Genomic DNA, 19,050 nt, shown 5'->3' on the forward strand with positions numbered 1-19,050 from the left:
TAAACATGGATGTGTAAATGGACAGGCAGATGGATGGATGGATGACGGATGGATAATGGATGGGGGGATGGGGGATGAGTGGGTGGCTGGGTGGCTGGTAGATGGATGGATGAATGTGACCCAAGTGGGACGAGAGCCCAAGAGCACACCAGTGCCATGGCCGTGATGTGGCTGTGGTGGGCTCCTATTGATGGACAGCATGTGGGTCCACTGTCCCCCCCAAAGTGGGAAGCATGTCCTCATACTCCACCTACAGCGGGAGGGAGCTTTCTCACCCTGACGGAGCAGGCGAGACACTGAGGCTCAGAGAACGAGGATTTGCCGGGATCACATTAGCCAGCTCTCAAACAGACCCCCTGAAAGGAAAACAACTTTCTCACTGTCTGTTCTTAACCAGAGCCCAGACCCTGGCTCCCCACACAGGAGACTCCCTGGAAGTCTCAAGGGTGGGGTGAGACCCAACGACTGCCCCAGCCCAGCCCGTCAGTAAGTGCCGCACTGGCCGCACTGAGTGCCACAGTCCTATTTCCCTCGGAAGGGCCCCGACTGTGTGGAGGTGGGGGTCCCGCTGTGTCCCCATTCTGCAAACAGTGATGGCTGCCCTTGGCTTAAACGAGGCCTCAGCAGAACAGCCACCAACAATGGTGCTTTGCACTCGGCCCGAGGCTGCTCTGCCCAGGAGACGATGCAGGAGCAGTGGGTGACAGTAACTAAGGCCTTGCAGATGATGGGGCCGCTGGGCAGCCATGCCAGTGACACACGGTGTTCCGAGGGCAGGTGGCAGAGCTCCACTGTGCAGGGCCCTCAGGTGGGCCAAGGGGTGGGGCCATTCCCCTCCCCCTGTGCCCTGAGGCTCCCCACAGCATCCACTGGACATGGGGTCCCCCTTGGGGGTCAAATCACACATCTGTGCTACAGGAGGGAAGTTAAGGCAGCAGCTTCTGTGTCCTGTTAAGGGGGACAAGTGTGGCCAATGAGAGCAGCTGGTGGCTAGATGGCAGGAGACAGGGAGGAGGAGAAACTCAGACGTGACAGAACAATGAAGAAGACCGTGGTCTGCCCTTCGACTTGTCAGAACATGGAGGGGAGGGGACCATGACATCACATAGTCAAGAAGGACAGCAGCCGAGCCAGAGGCCCATGCAGAACGCGTCTCCTTCAGGAAGGCACAATGTTGGATGCCATGCCCCATCTCCCTCATTCCTGAACATTAAAGTATCCCTTGCCCGGTGCTCACCCACTGGGCAGGACGCGGGTTGGGGCATAATTTTGTCCCCTTGAGCCCCTGTAGGCCAAGCAAAGGTGCTGCCCAGCCACGGTCCGACCGGCCTCGGGGCAGCCTGGCCCACGCCTGTGCTTGTACTGCCGCCGTCAGGCAGAAGTGTGAGTCCCTGGGCAGGCCAGGCCCCAGGCACAAAGGGCAGGCCCTTGCTCACTGACCACTGCCCCGTACGGCAGAGTCCACAAAGCTTCCAGGATGTGCCGGACAGAAGACACGCGGGAGGCCGAGGCAGAGACGCAGCCTCTCGGGAGGTGCCATACAGACAGACGCAGAGAAGCTGGAAGTGGGACGAGGACGGCCACCTCGAGAAACGCACCACATTCCAAGGACGTGGGAAAAGCTGGGCGCCGCTTAGCCCCAGGCCCGGCAGCAACACCGCCATGTGCCAGTCGCCCCAGAACACCGTGACTCTTGCCGTGAGGCCCCCGAGAGTCTGGCTCTGATGGCCCTGCGAGCTGGTCAGCGAGAGCCAACACGCAGTGCTGCTCAGCGTTCCGGAGAAAGGCGCCAGGCCAGGTCCCCGTGCTGTCAGCAGCCGCTGAGGCTGACACAACACAGAGCCCATGGGGCCTATGAGCATGCCCGGCTAACAGCCACTCTCACCACCACTGGAAGCAGAAGCATGGAAAGGGGACAGGCCACCGCGCTCTGGGACCCCATCGGGACTTGGCTGGGACAGAGCACCGTGTGCTCAGATCATTGCTCCAACCTCAGGCCTGTCGTTGACCCATGTGGCCCCTTTGCCACCCCCACAGCCCACACGTGCCATGTGCTGCTCCCAGAGCCGGACACGCCGACACGCTCGGCCGCGACCCCGAGACAGCTGACGCAGCAGCAGAATCGGGCTTCGGGCACGTGAGAGGCGCACCGGGCAGCCCTGAGGCAGGATTGGGAGCCGGGGCCTGTGCCAGCAGATGCAGTCGGCTCTCTGGGAGGACACACTCTTAAAATAGGTTGTGTTTGTGCCTCAGCCCCGCAAATCAAGGGGGTGTCGCTCAAGGGGCTCTTCCCAAGCTGCACAATGCCAAGGCCGCCACCTTGCCCTCCTCTCGTGGGCACACGTCACCCTCACCTTGGAAATGAGCTGCCAGCTTGCTCAGCTGGCTGGCTCAGGGAGGGCTGTTCCCTTCCCTCTCCCTCTCCTTCTCTCTCTCTCCCTCCCCCTCCCCTCCCCCTCCCCCTCCCCTCCTCCTCCCCCCTCCCCCTCCCCCTCCCCCTCCCCCTCCCTCCCCCTCCCCTCCCCCTCCCCCTCCCTCTCCCTCTCCCTCTCCCTCCCCCTCTCCCTCTCCCTCTCTCTCTCTCTCTCCCTCCCTCTTCCTCCTTCTTTCCCTCTCTCTCTCTAATGCCAGCAGCTCATCAGCACGCACCTCCCAGGAAAGTAGCAGCTTAAATTGAGTGCCTGCTCCTGCAGAGCCCCGGTGGAACCTACTGAGCGAGGAAAAGGACAAAGGCAGCCCCGGTCTGCCCTTAAGCATCTCAGAACAGTGACATCACACAGCTGCGCTAGGACAGAAGCCAAGCCTCAGGCCCCACTCCCAACAGCATCTCGTCAGGAATTCCAGGGGCACATATTATGGCAGGTAACAGTCCCCACGCCCCTCCTTTCTGGACTCACCCAGCGCTCACCCGGCCGTGGCAACACCTCAGGGCCCCACAAAGTCTGGGTCTGGGGGCTGCTGTTTAGCAGGACACCTGTACAGAGCTAGACACTGCGGCAAAGGCACAGGCCCTGCACCTCCCTCAGGTGGCACTGCTGTGGGGCATGGAGCCCCCTGGCAATGGCAATGTTTCATGCTGCTCAAGGCCATAGGGACCCACCCCACATGGCCAGGCAAGATGGCGCCCATGGCTTTCCTCGTCCTGTCCCTAAAGCCAAGACTCAGGTCACGCTGCCCGTCCCCAACGTGGGCGAGGCCAGAGGCTGGAAAGGGCAGCCAGTCCGTGACCCAGAATGCTTTGGCCTGAACAAGTCAGCTTTCACCTTATACTAACTCCTGAATACGAATTACCCAATATTTCATATTCAGGAGTTAGTACTTTTTTAAGTCTGTGTAAATTACGGAGGGCCTGACAATCCTGGGTCTCATTCCCACCTGGCGACGTGCGTGGCACAGGTGGCCCATTAGCTGCCACCAGCGACCTGCCCGGACCCTGCAGGACGCAGATCTCAGCAGGATGAGAGGATGGGGGGGTCACTGGGAGCTGCTCAGCCATAGCAGTCCCCAGCATTACATGGCCCTAAAACAGTGTGACCTCGAGAGCCTGCTCCCCTCAGGCGAGGTTCTCCTAGGCCTCACCAGGTCACCCTGGAGCCAGGAAAGTTTTCACAGGGAAGGTTAGGTTTGGGCCCGTCTGTTTGAAATGAGACGGGCACCTGGCTCACCCGTCCTTGCTGCACGTGGGTCCTCAGCTGGCCTTAAACACCACGAGGGGCTGTGCCCGACCTCCGGGGTCCAGCCAACAAAGAGGCTTAAAAAATAAAGCCAGGCTTCCGGGCTGCCCTTGGCCTCCATGCTAGCATGCGAGCAAGCGTGGCTGGTTTTCAGTACACAGTCCGTGAGTAAGAAAGCCGCTGACCCACGAGTGCCGAGCACCAGGTAAATGAAGGGAGGGAAAGCGGCCGCGAGACGGGAGGCATTTCACACGGCGGCGTGAGGGGAGTGCGCTGCCTATAACGATGACGGCTGTTGTAGAGCAGAGGGAAAAACATAATTTTTCATTGATGTATGGCGGCAGGGCTGGAAAGAACACAAATACCACCGTAGATCCATTAACTGGGTGACAAGGAACAGTGTTCACATCCACCGACTAAACTGTTTCTGATTCTTTAGTACCAACATGCACAGTGAGCCTTACATTATGTTGCCAGGGAAAAACCTTAAAATGCATTTATTTCCTAATGTAACTTTCTTGTATTATCATAATAGAGCTATAACGGTTGTTGCAAATACTATGGGGTCTGGAAACACCTAAGTAGAGTTATTAAGTTGGAAATTTTTTAAAAGGGGGGAAATTTGGAGTGTCTACAAGATTATAACTGCCTGTGGGGCGGGGAACACAGCCCCCGCTTCTGAGCTCGGGCCCCTAAGCATCACCTGTCACAGCACATGGGACCGGGACACGCCTGGCAGAGCCGAGTGAACACAGTCACCATGTCCACCTGCACCGTGAGCACTGAGGTTGCAGGAAGCATGACGGCCACCCTCCATCGGCAGCTCCCGGCCCCCATCCCACCGCCCTCCCCCCTTCTTCCTCTCACCCTGTGAGGGGTCATGGTCCCTATGCCCACCTGTACCATGGGGACAAAAATGAATATTTGGTGACCTGGCCATCACAGTGCCTGGACATATGCAGGGTATGACACGGGTGGGTATCAGTGGAATGACAGTTACTTGTCGTCCCCTCCACAGCCGATGTGCCGACAGCCCTGCTCAGCAGATCTGAGGCCATCAGGCTGCAGGGAGCCAGTCCCCGGTGGGAGTCTTGGCTCTGCTGTGTCCTCAGAAGTGGAGGTCATCGTTACTGCTTCCATCACACGCTATCCCAAGACGGTGCTGAGGTGTGCAGAGTGCCCAGGCCCCCAGAGACGCCCCTGCAGCCAGTGTGGCCTGGGGGGTGGGGCGGGGGGGCTTCAGCAGATGCAGAAACCGAGTGTCGGCAGGCACGGAGGAAAATGAGGGCGTCCTCTCCAGGAGGTGGGGATTTGACAGACACAGAAGGCAGTGACGGCATTCTGGCAAAGCGGCAGGTCAGGCCTGGCTTGTGCCGGCTGGGGCACAGGTTTTCTGGGGCAGGGGAGCCCCACACGTGTGGCCAGCTGGTCCTGAGCCAGAGAGGAAGGCTGGGGCAGCAGTGGGAGGGCCCCCTCTAAAGCCATACTCTGGTCAGTCCCCAGCTGCAGCCATGGCGTTGGGACCAGAAGGAAGGGACGGGCGGGTGAGCCCTTGATTATTTTCTTCCTCGTTGTCTGGAGGGAAGAGGAGATAATTTGGATGTCATGGGGTCACGAGGACAGGACATGAGATGGGGGATAATGGTAACATGGCCCCCACAGCTGTTCTTTCAATTGGAGGGGTGCCAATGCAGAAGGGGCCGCAGTGACAGTGGCACCAAGTCCTCCTTTGGGCCTCGGCCCAGCTGGCCCGGGGGGGTGGGGACCCATTTCCCGATGAGGCGCAGAGAGCTCAGGAAGTCACCACCGCACAGCTGCTCGTGGGGGGCTGGGGTCACACCCAGGCCTCACTGTTCTCCTACTGGGGCCGTTTCCTCAAATCTCAGCTTCTCTTTGGGCAGCAGGGAAAGAGGGCCCACAAGGCGGGAGCCACAGACGCCACGGAGCCACAGGACCAGCGACGCCACCACCACGGACCAGCCAGGTGGGAAACATAAAATTGTCTCTTTTAACACCTGTTAACACCACCATTAAAAAAAAAATCCCAGGCAGGTTCAAGATTTTAAAGTGGCAAAATCAAACCATAAAATACCAGGTGAAAATGAGGAGCATTTCTGTGCAGTTGGGATGGGAGTGGGTTGCAAAATATTGTCAGATGTGGCTGGACCTGCTGCCCGGTTATGGGCGTCACCAGCCCTCCTTTGGCTGAGACGAGCGTGGTCGTCAGGGTCCTTTACTTAGACCCATGTCCCCTGTGGGGTCCACGTTCCGCAGAGGTAGTTATCAGCTTCCTTCCTAATACACCAGCACACAGCAGAAGGACCGGCCTTGGGCAAATCCCTCCGGATTTGGGTCTGGAGAGGGGAGCTGGGCACGCACCAAGTCCTCAGGAGGGAGACCAGCCCACCCACAGGGTTTCCAGGTGGCAGGGGGCACCTCCCTGCAGCCCCCTCCCCAGATGCCACTTATCTACACATCTGTGCTGAGTCGTCAGGTGACGAGAATATCATTAAGAAACAGACGCGCACCTTGCACAGCACAAGACACACATGCAGCCCCTAAGCCTGTCACTCAGGGACCAGCCCTGTCCCAGCCGAGTGAGCTCCGGGCACTTGGGGGCAGGGCCTTGGCAAGCCCTTCTGCCTGCCAGCCGCCCTCTTCCCCAGGCTGCGCAAAAGCTGCCCACTGGTGGTGCTTCCCATGCTAATGCGAACAGACTGCCCAGCTGGGTGCAAAGGGACCTACCCTGGGACCTGGACAAGTGGGCATAAGTATCTGCTCAGCTCCCTGCGCCGCTGTGGAGTGCAGCAGGGGCCACGGAGGCAGGGTCTCAGCCCCAACCTCTGCTGGCTGCCTCTCAGGGACACAGGGATGGGCGCCAACGCCCACGCCTAGGAGTACACAAGCCCGCGTTCTGTCTTGGTTTTTCTTCTTTTTAATTTTCCAGTGAGCATGTTTCACACTGACGTGATGTTTGCACTGAGAACATAAGTGCATCACTAACATTACACTGCTTCTTGGTGCCATCTCCCTGCATAATTCAGGAAAACCATCGCGTGCAGTCCACAGAGAGGGCTCAGCGCAAGCCTGCAGAATTCACTGCCCGACATCTTGCTATCTGTCCAGAGGCAGCCATAAGTTCATAGCCAAAAGAAAGCAAAACCCTGGTTCCTGGGAGCAGAAGAGGCACTGAAAGCAAGTCAGGAGGATGTGGCCTCATGTGGTCAGAACTGCATGTGTCCGGGGTTGTCTTCTCCCTCCAGAGGAAGGTCACTGTGCTGTGCACGCATATCAACCCCGCCTGCGTGGTCTGTCCCCTGAGGAAGCCCAGACCCCTCTGCACTGCAGGCTCCTGTCCCGAATGACAGGGACACAGCGGCCAAGCCAGTACTTGGATAAACCTCATGTGCACAGCCTGGAGCTGGTCGTGCCCCCACCTCCTCTCAGCCAGGTGCTCAGAGGCCCCCCTCTTTCGCCACAGTCACAGGGACTCGCAAGGTATTAAGATGGCAATATCATCTTATTGGCTATTAACACAATGTGCCAATAAACATAGTGCATAAAAATTATACATATTCCCTCAGAGTCCATAAGCCCGAACTGATATGGCCCTAATGCAAAACACACTTCCCCAAACGCAGGGTTTAAAGTCACGATGTACAAATTGAATTTTAAATAAATTTCCTGAAACGTCACCAGTGGTTCCAGCCACAGTAGCTACTCATTTGCTAAAAATAAAGTGCAGAGCAGCCACGAGCACCCCGACCCCAAAGGCTTGGGCGGGGCATTGATCTGTCCGCCTGCCTTCAGCGGGGTCTCAGCACATGTGCCTTGCGAGCCGTTGTTAAAACAACCCAGTACATTCGCCTCGAGAGCTCCCATAGTTGCCAGTGATAGTCAGGTTCCAAAAAGTCAGCTTGTGTTCACCTCACTCTCTATCAAAGACTGAGATGTTAATTGCGTTATCGCCTTGCCAACACCCTCTGAAATGCTGCAGCGATCGTTAGCAGCCGACCAATCAGAGTTGGCCCAAATTTGGAACCAGCCAGTGAGGTGCTTCCCAAACCCACGTGTGTGCAAACATTGAAAACACAGGGCAGCTGGCATAGAGATGGGCCTGGAGGTGCTCAAAGCCAGACCTGCCCCATAAAATGGGAGCCAGGTGACATTCCCGTAAAATGTCCAGCTGGTTGGACGCTGGGATCCAACATGCTGTCATGCACACAGCACGTGCACACATACACACACACATGCACACACGTGCACACAGAGGCAAAGCAGTGAAAAACTAGAAGGTGCCCCACACCTTGTCACATTTTTTTCCCCAAACTTCTGCCTCCCTGACCAAGCTGACAGCCCAAGGAAGAAAAACCAAAATGAATCCCAGTCGGCTTGTTCAATGAAGAGCTGCTGTGCCTCTTTTCCTGGATAATTAAGTGCTTGTGGTCATGGGCCTGTTTTCAGCTCTGTCTAGGACCAAAAGTATTTTGTCCTTGTTCACTCAACTTACTTCCTTAAACACAGAAAGGTTCCCGGTGGGTGGATATCGCCCAGACACTCAGACCCGCCCCCACGACCCATCCAGGCTCAGTCAGAACAGGGTTAACTGTTGAACAGTTGATATCTTCGGGCTGTAAAGGACTCTTTCAAAGATGGTCCTCACGAAAAAGAAAGGCAAATGGTCAAGCAATTCACAGAAGAAATAAATATGCGGATACGATAGACATACGAATATTCATCCAACCTCAATCACAGAAGAAATTCCAGTTGTAACTATTTTCATCAAACAGGAAGCTTTGCAGAGCCCATGTCCTCTTTGGAAAGCAAGGCTGTCACTCTCCCACGCGGCTCACAGGACCAGCCTGCCCTGGGGACAAATTTCACTAGGGAGGATTTCCTTTTCCAGGAAATCACTGTGAGGTACAACCAGAGGTGCCCTCGGTGATTAATGTCACAGCGTATTTGTCACAGCTTCATTGCGAATGTCAAAAAATTAAAACAACTCAAAGGTTACCAAGAAGGAAACGGTTAAATGTACGTTACATCCATAAAATGCAATTTTGTGAATTCTTAAAATTAAAAAAATTTGTGAAAACCATTAAGGACTTGGGGAATGTTTACAATATGTTAAGAGGGGAAAAAGCAGGACATAAAAACTATGGATAGTAGAATCCCAATTCTGAAAAAATAATAATACATCTAAACGCCCATGGGCCTGTAACGAAACGCATAAAAAATTTAACAGTGCTCATCTCTGGGCAGTGCGATTACAGGCAGTTTTTATTTTCTTCTTGAAAAACTTCCCTGTATTTTCGAATATTCAAAAATAAATGTGTACCCCTCCTCTATTCGGAAGCAGTGCTTTGTTCTTTCCAGGAGCTGACCCCCACCCCCAGCTCGTGCTGTTGGAATGCCTTCCAGCAGCCCCGGGTTCCCTGCCTCTGCCGCCTCAGCTACTCACCCTGCGGGCTGGCCCCTACAGGCCAGGGTCAGGCCTGCCCTCCGTCCTCACCCTATGTCCTTGGGCCCAGGTCCCCCAGGCTGACCTCGGAGCTCACAGCAAGTCTGGCCGAGGCACGTCCCTGGGGTGGCCCCCAACTCTCACACAGCGTCCACAAGGCTGCGGTCAGCGTCAGTGGGGCGTCCTCGCTCTCCTGCGTGGTGTCCCATGAAGAGCAGTGGTCTCCACGAGAGGCTGCAATGGCGGTGGCAGGTGCCTGGGAACACACTTCTAGCTGGGAACACACTTAAGCATTTAACCACCAGCTTCATTCAGGGTTAGAATTCCCATTGGAGGCCACTGCTCAGGGACCTGCCCAGGGAGGAATGGGAGTCAGCGGGCAGAGGGAGAGGGGCACAGAGGAAGAAAAGGTGCCACCATGCTTCCTGGTCCTGCGAGGAAATTGGCCTCAGTGCACTTGGTTTGCACACGTGTTTAACGTACGGGAGTTTCTCGATACACATTTGTCATGAGACAGAGAGGGGTGACTGCCCGCCGTCCGTGTGTGGCCTAGAAAAGGAAGCTGGCGTCTGCAGGTCCTTTGGTTGGGGGTTCAGCGTCACTGAGGCCCCCAGGGCCTGACCATGTCACCAAGCTGGCTGCAACTGCAGAGACGGCGGGTAGGGCAGCCTGATCCCCCACACGAGTACAGGGCCACGCGGGAGTCTGGCCGCTCTCTAAGGCAGGGCCTTCCCAGCTGCCTGCAGGGGAACCATGGCTTTTTCTAGTCTTGCTGGCATGGCACACTGACTTTGTTCCCTGTCCCCTGAGTACAGGGGACATGCCAGTTCTTCTCTCTTAAAATGTCCCCTGCGCCATCCTGCCAGGTCCCTGGGAAGAGTCTCCCAGCCCCAATTCCAGGCCCTGCCCTCCCTGTCCCCTGGCCACCATTGACCCGAGATGGCAGGCCACGTGGGAGGGAAAGCAGCGATGACCCCACCACCACTGCCACGCGGCCCTGTGCTCTGGTTACATTAGAAACACTCTCAGCCCCCACTGGCTCCCCCAAGTGCCATACGACAGCCGTTTCAGTCACCAGGAGTTCCGGGATGGCACAGGCTCTGGCTGGGCTCTTTCTCTGGATGGTTTGGTGGGTGAGCTGGTCACCCTCTCGGTGCCGGCACAATGCCAAGAAGACTGATCCAAGCAGGAGAGTTCCACCTGGTGCCACCTGCAGTCCTGAGAGAACAGCCACAGCAGGTACCCGCCAAGGAGCCGGGACAAACACAGGCCCCCAGGTGGGACGGCACCCAAGCCGGCACCAGCTCTCATAACCCATGCCAGCAAGCCCGTCCCCACACCTAGGACACGGCCATCAACACCCAACAGGAGACGGGAACAGATGTCTGCACCGTCCCAACAGTCCCTGACTTTCCATCAAGGCCAGGCTTCCCACTGGGCTCCACCGCCTGGCGTGACCAGGTGCCTCAGAACCAGTTAAAGGGGCAGGGAGGCTGCGCGGTGACCTTCCCAGTGTCCCTCGGCCCCCTTCCACGTGACTCACACTGTCACCCTTGGGAGATGAGGCAGTGGCGTGGGGGAGGGGGCTTACTGGGCTGAGGATGGGGGCGGGGCCCAGACCCTGTCCCAGCTTAGCTCCTGCTTGGGGGCTGCTGTGCTTCTCAGCCAACGGTTTTATACAGTAACCCCACCAGGTCGCGCCAGACCTTCTTCTTGGGAATGCAATTAAGGGAAAAATTAGCAATAAATTGTTTTCAGTACTTGACCCAGCTCCAAATTTATGGTTGCTGGAATTTATTGTTGCAGAGGCCTGAAAAACAGCAGTTAATTTTACCCCATTTCCTGTCATTCACCCTCCAAACTGAAGAGTAAAGAACTGTTCGCGGTCATGGGTTTTCCACTCGAGCCCCTGCAGCTCCTGAACCTGAGGCCCAGGGGACCGCTCCTGTGCGCAGTGGCAAGCAGCCCCCCAGCCGCGGGCGGCGTGTGTGCACGTGTGCTCCGCAGAGCAGTGCAACGCCAAGTTAGGTGCCGACGCGGTGCTGGACCGGCCGTTTCCCTATAAATAAGCACTGATCACCGCCAGGGTACTGAACTCATTTTCCAGGCAAGCAAAGCCCACAAGATTCCCCTGCACATTTTCCCTTTACGCCGTCGAGTGCGGCTGCTCCTGTCAGATCCGACAGATTTATAGTCCATTCACTCCTGGGGACAAACACCCTGCCACGCTGGTCATGGGATATGCAGTGGCAGTTAGTGCAAAAGGTACAGCAGCAATCCCTCACCTCCCCTCAGCACTGCAGGCAGGGCCAGCGCCCCCTTGAGGGAAGGAGCGCTTCTAGCAGCTGCTTAAGTCACAAAGCAGAAATGACTGTGGCCGGCTCCGCCCTGGACATGCCCCAGACGTGCCCCGCCCCCCACACAGGGTGTGGGGCACCCAAGCCTGTAGCACAGGAGGGCCAGGTGGCTGAAGGCAGGCCCTGTGTATCCAAAGAGAAGGCTGGCCCTTCCTGCCAGGCCACCCGAGTGGGCTGGGCTGAGCCTTTGGGACTCAAGGGTGCAGAGGCTTCCTTCCTGCTGGTGAATGCAACACGGCGCGTGTGTGCCCGCCAGTCCACGGAGCACCCCCCATGCACCCTCTCTCCAGGCCCACAATTCTTAGCGGACCCACAGCGGCCAGGGTGCTCCTGAATGGGACCCACAAGCCGGACAAAGAATCGAAGGAGGGCTGACCTTGACCTTGCAAGCTGATCAGGAACAATCAGAGCTGGGGTGTGGGCCGCTCCCCACAGGAGGAGGAAGCTGGTCTGAGGAGTTCATATGGTCCCCAGAGCCTGGGCGGGGCCAGGCACAAAGCGAGCACATATCGAGCATCTGTTGATAAAAGCAATGGGTAAAAACAGCAGACAACCTGGAAAGAACAACCCGCTTTGCCAGATAAGGGATCCGGAATGTAGAACAGGAAAGGTTTGGACAAAGAAGAAACAATGCTTCAGCCTTCTGCCTCATTTGGAAGTCAGTGTCAGCACTTACTGGCCTCAGTTTACTCATCTGTAAACTACACCTAACTCCATAGATTCACTATACCTAACTCTAGACTATTGTTGCTAGAATTAAATGATATCTACGAGGTCTGACAATTAAGGTCGCAAACTCATCCTAGAAAAAGTGCTACAGACCTCATTGCTGAATATCACTATGGTCACCTTCGAAGGACTCCCCTTGGGAAGCTATGCACCTACGTCAGCACCTATTCCACCTTTGAAAGCAATTTGGAACTCTTTCTGGAATGGCCATCAGAGCTGTCGTCGTATTACCCTTGATGTCCTGAATGTCATCAAAATGTCTTCCTTTCAATATTTCTTTATCTTCGGGTAAAGAAAGAAGTCACTGGGGGCCAGATCAGGTGAGTAGGGAGGGTGTTCCAATACAGTTATTTGTTTACTGGCTAAAAGCTCCCTCACAGACAGTGCCGTGTGAGCTGGTGCATTGTCGTGATGCAAGAGCCATGAATTGTTGGTGAAAAGCTCAGGTCGTCTAACTTTTTCACGCAGCCTTTTCAGCACTTCCAACTAGTAAATGTGGTTAACTGTCCAGTTGGTACAAATACACAATGAATAATCCCTCTGATATCAAAAAAGGTTAGCAACATCATTGCAACAAGTTTGCAAATTTAGTTGTCCAACCTTTGTATGAGTATATTAAATGCTATATATAACATTATGATATTATATGTTATATATCATATAGATCATAGAATGTATAACTATATTAAATAATATATGTGTACATACATATAAAAGCTTAGCACAGTGCTAACCTAAACTATGTGTTATCAAATGCATTCGTTATTTTAGCTGGAGAAATGAAAGATCCTCACAAGGAAATTAAGGGCGGTCAGTAGAACACACTGAGGAGGGACAATGTGTGTTCACACTGTGTGTTCCCACTATGTGTTCCCACTGTGTATTCCCGCTTGTGTTAACACTGTGTGTTCCCACTGTATTCCCACTTGTGTGTACACACTGTGTGTTCCTGCTATGTGTTCCCACTGTGTATTCCAGCTTGTATTAACACTGTGTGTTCCCGCTGTGTGTTTCTGCTGTGTGTTAACACTGTGTTCCCTTCTGTATTCCCACTTGTGTACACATTGTGTGTTCCCACTGTGTGCTCACACTGTGTTCCCGCTGTGCATTCCCGCTTGTGTACACACTGTGTGTTCCCGCTGTATGCTCACACTGTGTTCCCGCTGTGTGTTTCTGCTGTGTGTTCACACGGTGTGTTCATGCACTCCACAGGACCCAGGCACAGCCTCAGCGTCAGTGCTCCGTGGCCTGTGTTCTTTGAAGATGTTACTGTTGCTTCATTCTGATGTTGACCATGAAAGACCAGAGAAAAAGGCTGATAAGGCAGGGACTCTGGGAGCCTCCCCTCTGGAACCTGCTCTGTGGGTCTCCCTCCTGACGCCCGGTGGGGATGGGGCTGGATCACAGAGCAGGTACTGGGCAGGCTGCTGAGATGGAAGTGAGAGCCTCCAGGCCGTGGAAGGTGCCAGAGAGAAAGGCCAAGGGTCCACTCGGGTGACATGCACTGAGAATGATGCAGCATCCCGTGCCCTCAGTCTGCTCTTTGCTAATCAGTCAGCTTTCACTGTGATGCCTCTAGCTCAGCTCACGACGTGCGAAAGGGGCTTCGGCAGCAGTTGAAAGTGTTTCCAGTTTGATAATCCCGCTAACTGAAAGCAACTAGGATGCAAGGGTGAGGTGGGGGTGAGGGCACAAGCTATGTGTGTGACAACAGCTGTCCCTACTGGATAAGCGAGCCTCCCATGCTGCAGGGGCACCTGCCTCCCCAGCCCCAATACCCAACCCCACAGCTGCCTGCTTGGCGCTGGGACCTTCTCTCCTTAGGTTTAAATGTGAAATGTTATAGCCGCGGAATCACTGTGGAACCTAGACATGTTTTTATCTGTGGAAATTAACCACCCTGCTGCCAACACTGGATGGTTTTTCTTTAGCAGAGAATTACTGTGGGGACAGAGCCAGGAGTGCAGTTTCCAGGCTCTCGGCCTCATGTGGAAAGGTGCTGGCTCAGGTAGTAAATGGCCATCAGATGTGGCTAGTTGGCCGTCAGCTGTAACCAGTGAGCCATTGGCCACTAATATAACTGCTGTGGCTACGCTAGCAGCAAATGGGGGCTAGCAAGAAGATGGTGGCTGAGCCAGCAAGCGGTAGAGTGTGGATTGCAGATCGTGTGGCTCCTGCTTCCTGTGTCTCCAACCCAGCCGCCAGCGAGAATATAGTGGTCTGACTCCCCTACCTATGGCTCCGTAGGTGTTCCTTTTTGGCCTCACCATGTCCTGCGTTCTTATGTGGGGAGCAGGACCAGAGACGCCACAGGCCACCCCGCATGACAATTACATTCACTTTTGTATGACACATATGATGTCACAGCTCATGTACTAAAGAGTGTCTCTATGAGTTGAGGCTTCAGTGTTTTAATGGAGAAATCGCCTGATGTAAGAAGTCCCGTCACCTTTGGCTCGCAATCGTAGCAATTGCGGACATCTGCTGACCTGATTTGTAGAGCAAAAACAAAACACATTTTTGTTTCCAGCCTGAGCCATTGGGTTCAAGTGGGGTACAAATAGGCCATAGTGAAAAGTCCTTTTAGTGGATGGCAAAGGTGTGAGTTAAGTATACTTCTGACAGCCTGTGCCCTTGCCTAATTATTCGGCGGTGTAATTTAAACAGGGAAAAGACAGATTGTAGCACAAAAGCAGCTGATTTGCCAGTCACCCCTGACCTCCCAGGCAGAGCCACAAGTAGGGGTGTGGACAGAGCGGGGGCTGTCCTCTGCCTGAGAAGACAGAATCAGCTGGGTTGGCCTTCTCCCCTGGGGGACACAGATCTACCTCAAACGGTGGCTCCTGCTCTGGAGACACCAATTGTGCCATCACACACTAGGGAATCAATACACATTTGTCAAGTGAATGAATACAAATGGCCAAAATTTTGGGGGGGAAAATCTAAAAAGTCAACAAATGTAAGTAGAGAAGGCTTTTCTCCAAATGAAGTCAGTTAACAAATGTCACAGGAAGCAGACACCTGTGTCACCAAAACTCAGGCTTGGTCCTTCTTAAACGTGATTCTACTCAGCAAACCTTTACTCCATGGTTTGGGGAGTAGAGAGGGGCTCCCCCATTTCGCTCCCTGCTGGACCCTGAGGACCCTGAGCACCGAAACACAATCACACCCTTCGCTGTCCTCTGATGCCACCAGAGCCTCCCACGGGCTTCTAGAAAGTGCCTGAAACCCAGAAGAGGCCAGCGTTTCTACCAGCAGCAAAGTTTAGTCCTTTGGGCCAAAAATTTTAAACTTACATGTAAACTTAGTTGGTAGAATTTTAAGTAGTGCCTGAATAAACTACACCTTTATATTTAGCGGAATTTTGCTATAAACTAACATAGTCCATCTATGAGATGCCGTAAAACGATGACCGATTTCAAGTGCTACGCAACTCTAAACAACGAGACTTTAAATTTATAGTCAGTGCCTCTAAAACATTATACACACTTCATTCTCAAAATTCCATCTACCACCACCATGACCCAAGAAAATATAGGGGTTTGGTGTATATTTTTCTTTCAATTCTGGCGGCTACGAGCCCCTTCCCAGATCATCACAGCACCCAAAAAACATACTGCACATGACACGGGCACATCGTGTGACATGTGGCTTACAGTCTTCTGATCCCAGAGTTTTAAAAGTTCCCCTGAACTCACCCTGAACATACAACATAACAGAGGGGCGCTCCGAGCTGGGGGAGGCACCAGAAAGTGACTAAGGGTTCCAGAAATGGGGGCACATGGTAAAAGTCGGGTTGAAGGAGCTCCCAGGGGCCAAATCTGGGACAATTTAAGCATGAAAATAAATAATAGCAATAGAGTATAACCCTTAGAATAAAACATATCCCTAAGTCCATCTGAGATCCATAAACAATTGAATAAATAAATACATGGGGAGAAGGGACAGCCCTTTTACAGAATTTCGATTAAGTACAGAAGGAATGATGGAAATAGTCACGTTAAGCAAACAGCATACTAATAATTTTGCAGGCAAGAATTGGCAATGTGAAACAAATATATTACCGTATGTCAACAGTAATTGAAAAATAAATTTTTAAAAATTAAAAAAAAAAAAGAATTGGCAATGGATGCTAAAATTAGTGGGCCAAAGTGTGATTAAAAACAGGATGTCTGAATAATCTCAAAGTGTCTCCCCACAAGAATTACAAGGGGAAAGGCAGTAAGTGGGGAACCTTGTAAACAGCACCTTAACCAAAGCCACCAAATGTGACCTCCCTTGTAACACACAGCTGATATGATTGAGACACACTAACATACAAATCTTTCTCCTTTAAAAAATTCTGACACTTTTAAGACATAGTAGGGGAAATACGATTTCATGAGTGATGACATAAATGCAAAAAAAATTTTTTTTGGTGTCCGAATTTTATATCATACAATAAATAATACTTTATGAACGTGATATTTTGATCGATCCTAGGATTTTTCTGGCTCTCTTTCCTGCAAATGTTTGCAAACTCATTTATTAGGTCATTGAATTATACACTTTCAGCAACAATGTCTTCAATCGGTACACTTGAAAGTGACGTCAACCAGTGCTGGCAAATGCAAGCCTGCAGACATTCGGTCATTTCTGAGGTTGATCTTTCTGCTAACAGAACTGTTACTGGAGCTCTGAAGAGTGTTTCGCAAGCTGTGACAGCATCAGGGTAAGTTTCTTGTAAATCATTTCAAAATATAAATTTTAGTACATTACAGCTGATGATGCCCTTGGAACCATTTTTCTAAAACGATTTAACTCCTCATAAGAATCAGTTTTGCGTAAGTTTGAATTTAATTTTCAACGTAAATTTCAACAATGGAATTGTAACGTCTCCTCTGCGCTTTCTGCTGCTGGAGGTGAGACCAGGAAGGAAAAGTGTCTCCATGCTTTGCAGGTCACTCGCCATGCCCAGTCACACATTCACTGTGTCTTCAGTTACAAGGAAAAATTAATTTTAAAAGTGTCCCCTCACTAATTATTGTTTCTTCTGAAGCTTCATATGAAAATAGTGTTCTTTTCCCTCCAATGGGACAACCTTTAAATCTGAGCCTGTGGATGCATTTGTTTTGCAATGTGGTTGCAGTTTACAAAAAAGAAGATTCTAATGCCTTTGAGGATTCTAACGATGCCAGCATATGCTTTATTGTAGTGTCCACAATGCCACATGTATGCTTTTGTTCCATAACTTTCTGACGAAGTTTACTGCCTGGATGTCAGCAGTTGCCGCAGGGCCCCAGGTGCAGACACCACAGGGAACGGCGTGGGGAAGGGCAGATGAGCTGCTTCCTACAGCAGGTCCCAGCGCTGTCCCCAGGTGCAGCCCTCCTGTGGCTGCCATCCCACCGCCACTCTGAGTGCAGGTCCCGGCCCCCGGCCACCCGACGTTTCCTGTGCCCATGTGCACGCTCCATCATCTCGTCAGACTTCACTGAGAAAACACACCTCAGAGATTAGACGCCTAAGAATTTCAGAATGAGTGCGAGGGCTTCAGCAGCCCACTAGTGGGTGTGAAGCCAGCCCTGCACACACGTGGGTTTGGCTGGTGGGCGTCATGGTACCTGACGTGTTGCTCCCTGCCTGGTGCCCCAGCTTGTTTACCCCGTGCCCTGTTATGGACACTTAGGTTGTTTCCAGCTTTCACACAAACAGTTCTGCCGCTGTGAGGTCGCTACTGAAAGTGGAAGTGTCAGGTTCTTAATTCAAATGAATCAGGCAGTAAGCTAGGTGTTTTCCATACACCTCTCAAATTCCCTTTCCAGAACTGGGAAGTAAGGAATTTTATCTCCACTTTACGAAGGAGGAACCTAAGACTCAAAGAGGCTAAGTTGCTCAGGACACCCGCCGGTGGGAAGCAAACACCGGCAGCCCTCCTCGGCACCCGCCCTGGTACTGGGGTTCTGCCCCGCGTGCATTCATGACTGACTTTGCACTGATGCCCTGAGAGCCCAGGTCATGCCCTCCGTTGTGCAGCAAAAAGCTGATGACGCTGTATCGCTGACTCACCCCAGCCTGGGGAAGCTGAAACATCTGTCCCCACTCACCAGAGGGGACTGAAGCCCAGGGATCTGACCGGGCCCCACTGCTGGTGAACAGTGAGCCCTGCCCCTGAGCCCTGCTGGCCTCCCGAGGCAGCAGGTGGCCTCCCAGCATGCTCCCCAGGGCAGCTCTGGGGCCACAAAGGCAAACCTGCCAGCCAGATGCCGGGAGAAGCGGGGTCTGGAGCATCCTTCCCAGCCACGTCTGGCCTGTAGTCATTTGCCTCCAACATGCACACGCAGTATGTCTCCACACCTCCTGGGTACCTCGTCCCACAGCAAAGGGCCCCCCAGTTCCAAGAAAGCCTTCCTTTGGGGGAGAGCGGGGGGGCACAGCTTCATCGTGGCCACTTTTCAGCACTCAGGTCACGATCAGGTGGACATGTCCTAGGAAGGGCCACGTCACTTTGAGATTCATGCTGGGCAGGTCAGCTTTCTATGCTCCAAGATCAACCAAATGCCATGCTTTCACCTTGGACCCCCACAACCCCAGTTTTCCACATTTGAACTTCAGACACAAGTAAGAACAAAAGAGAACACCTGTGGGCTGAGTCCACTTGACCCTGATCCACAGAAGGAAGGTAATCTGCCCAGGTAGGGGTGGGGTGGGGAGGGCACGTAATTCTCTCTGTAGAGCTGCCCTTAACCCCAGCATGGTCTCTCCTACAGTCTTTAAACTTAGTTTCTCTCTTACGTATGGTCAAAACTCTACAAGCACACACAGAGTTGGAGGGCTGAGACCACTCAAC

The sequence above is a fragment of the Rhinolophus sinicus genome, chromosome 8 (genome assembly GCF_057876585.1).
Source record: "Rhinolophus sinicus isolate RSI-liver-muscle chromosome 8, RSI-T2T, whole genome shotgun sequence".
Classification (NCBI taxonomy): domain Eukaryota; kingdom Metazoa; phylum Chordata; class Mammalia; order Chiroptera; family Rhinolophidae; genus Rhinolophus; species Rhinolophus sinicus.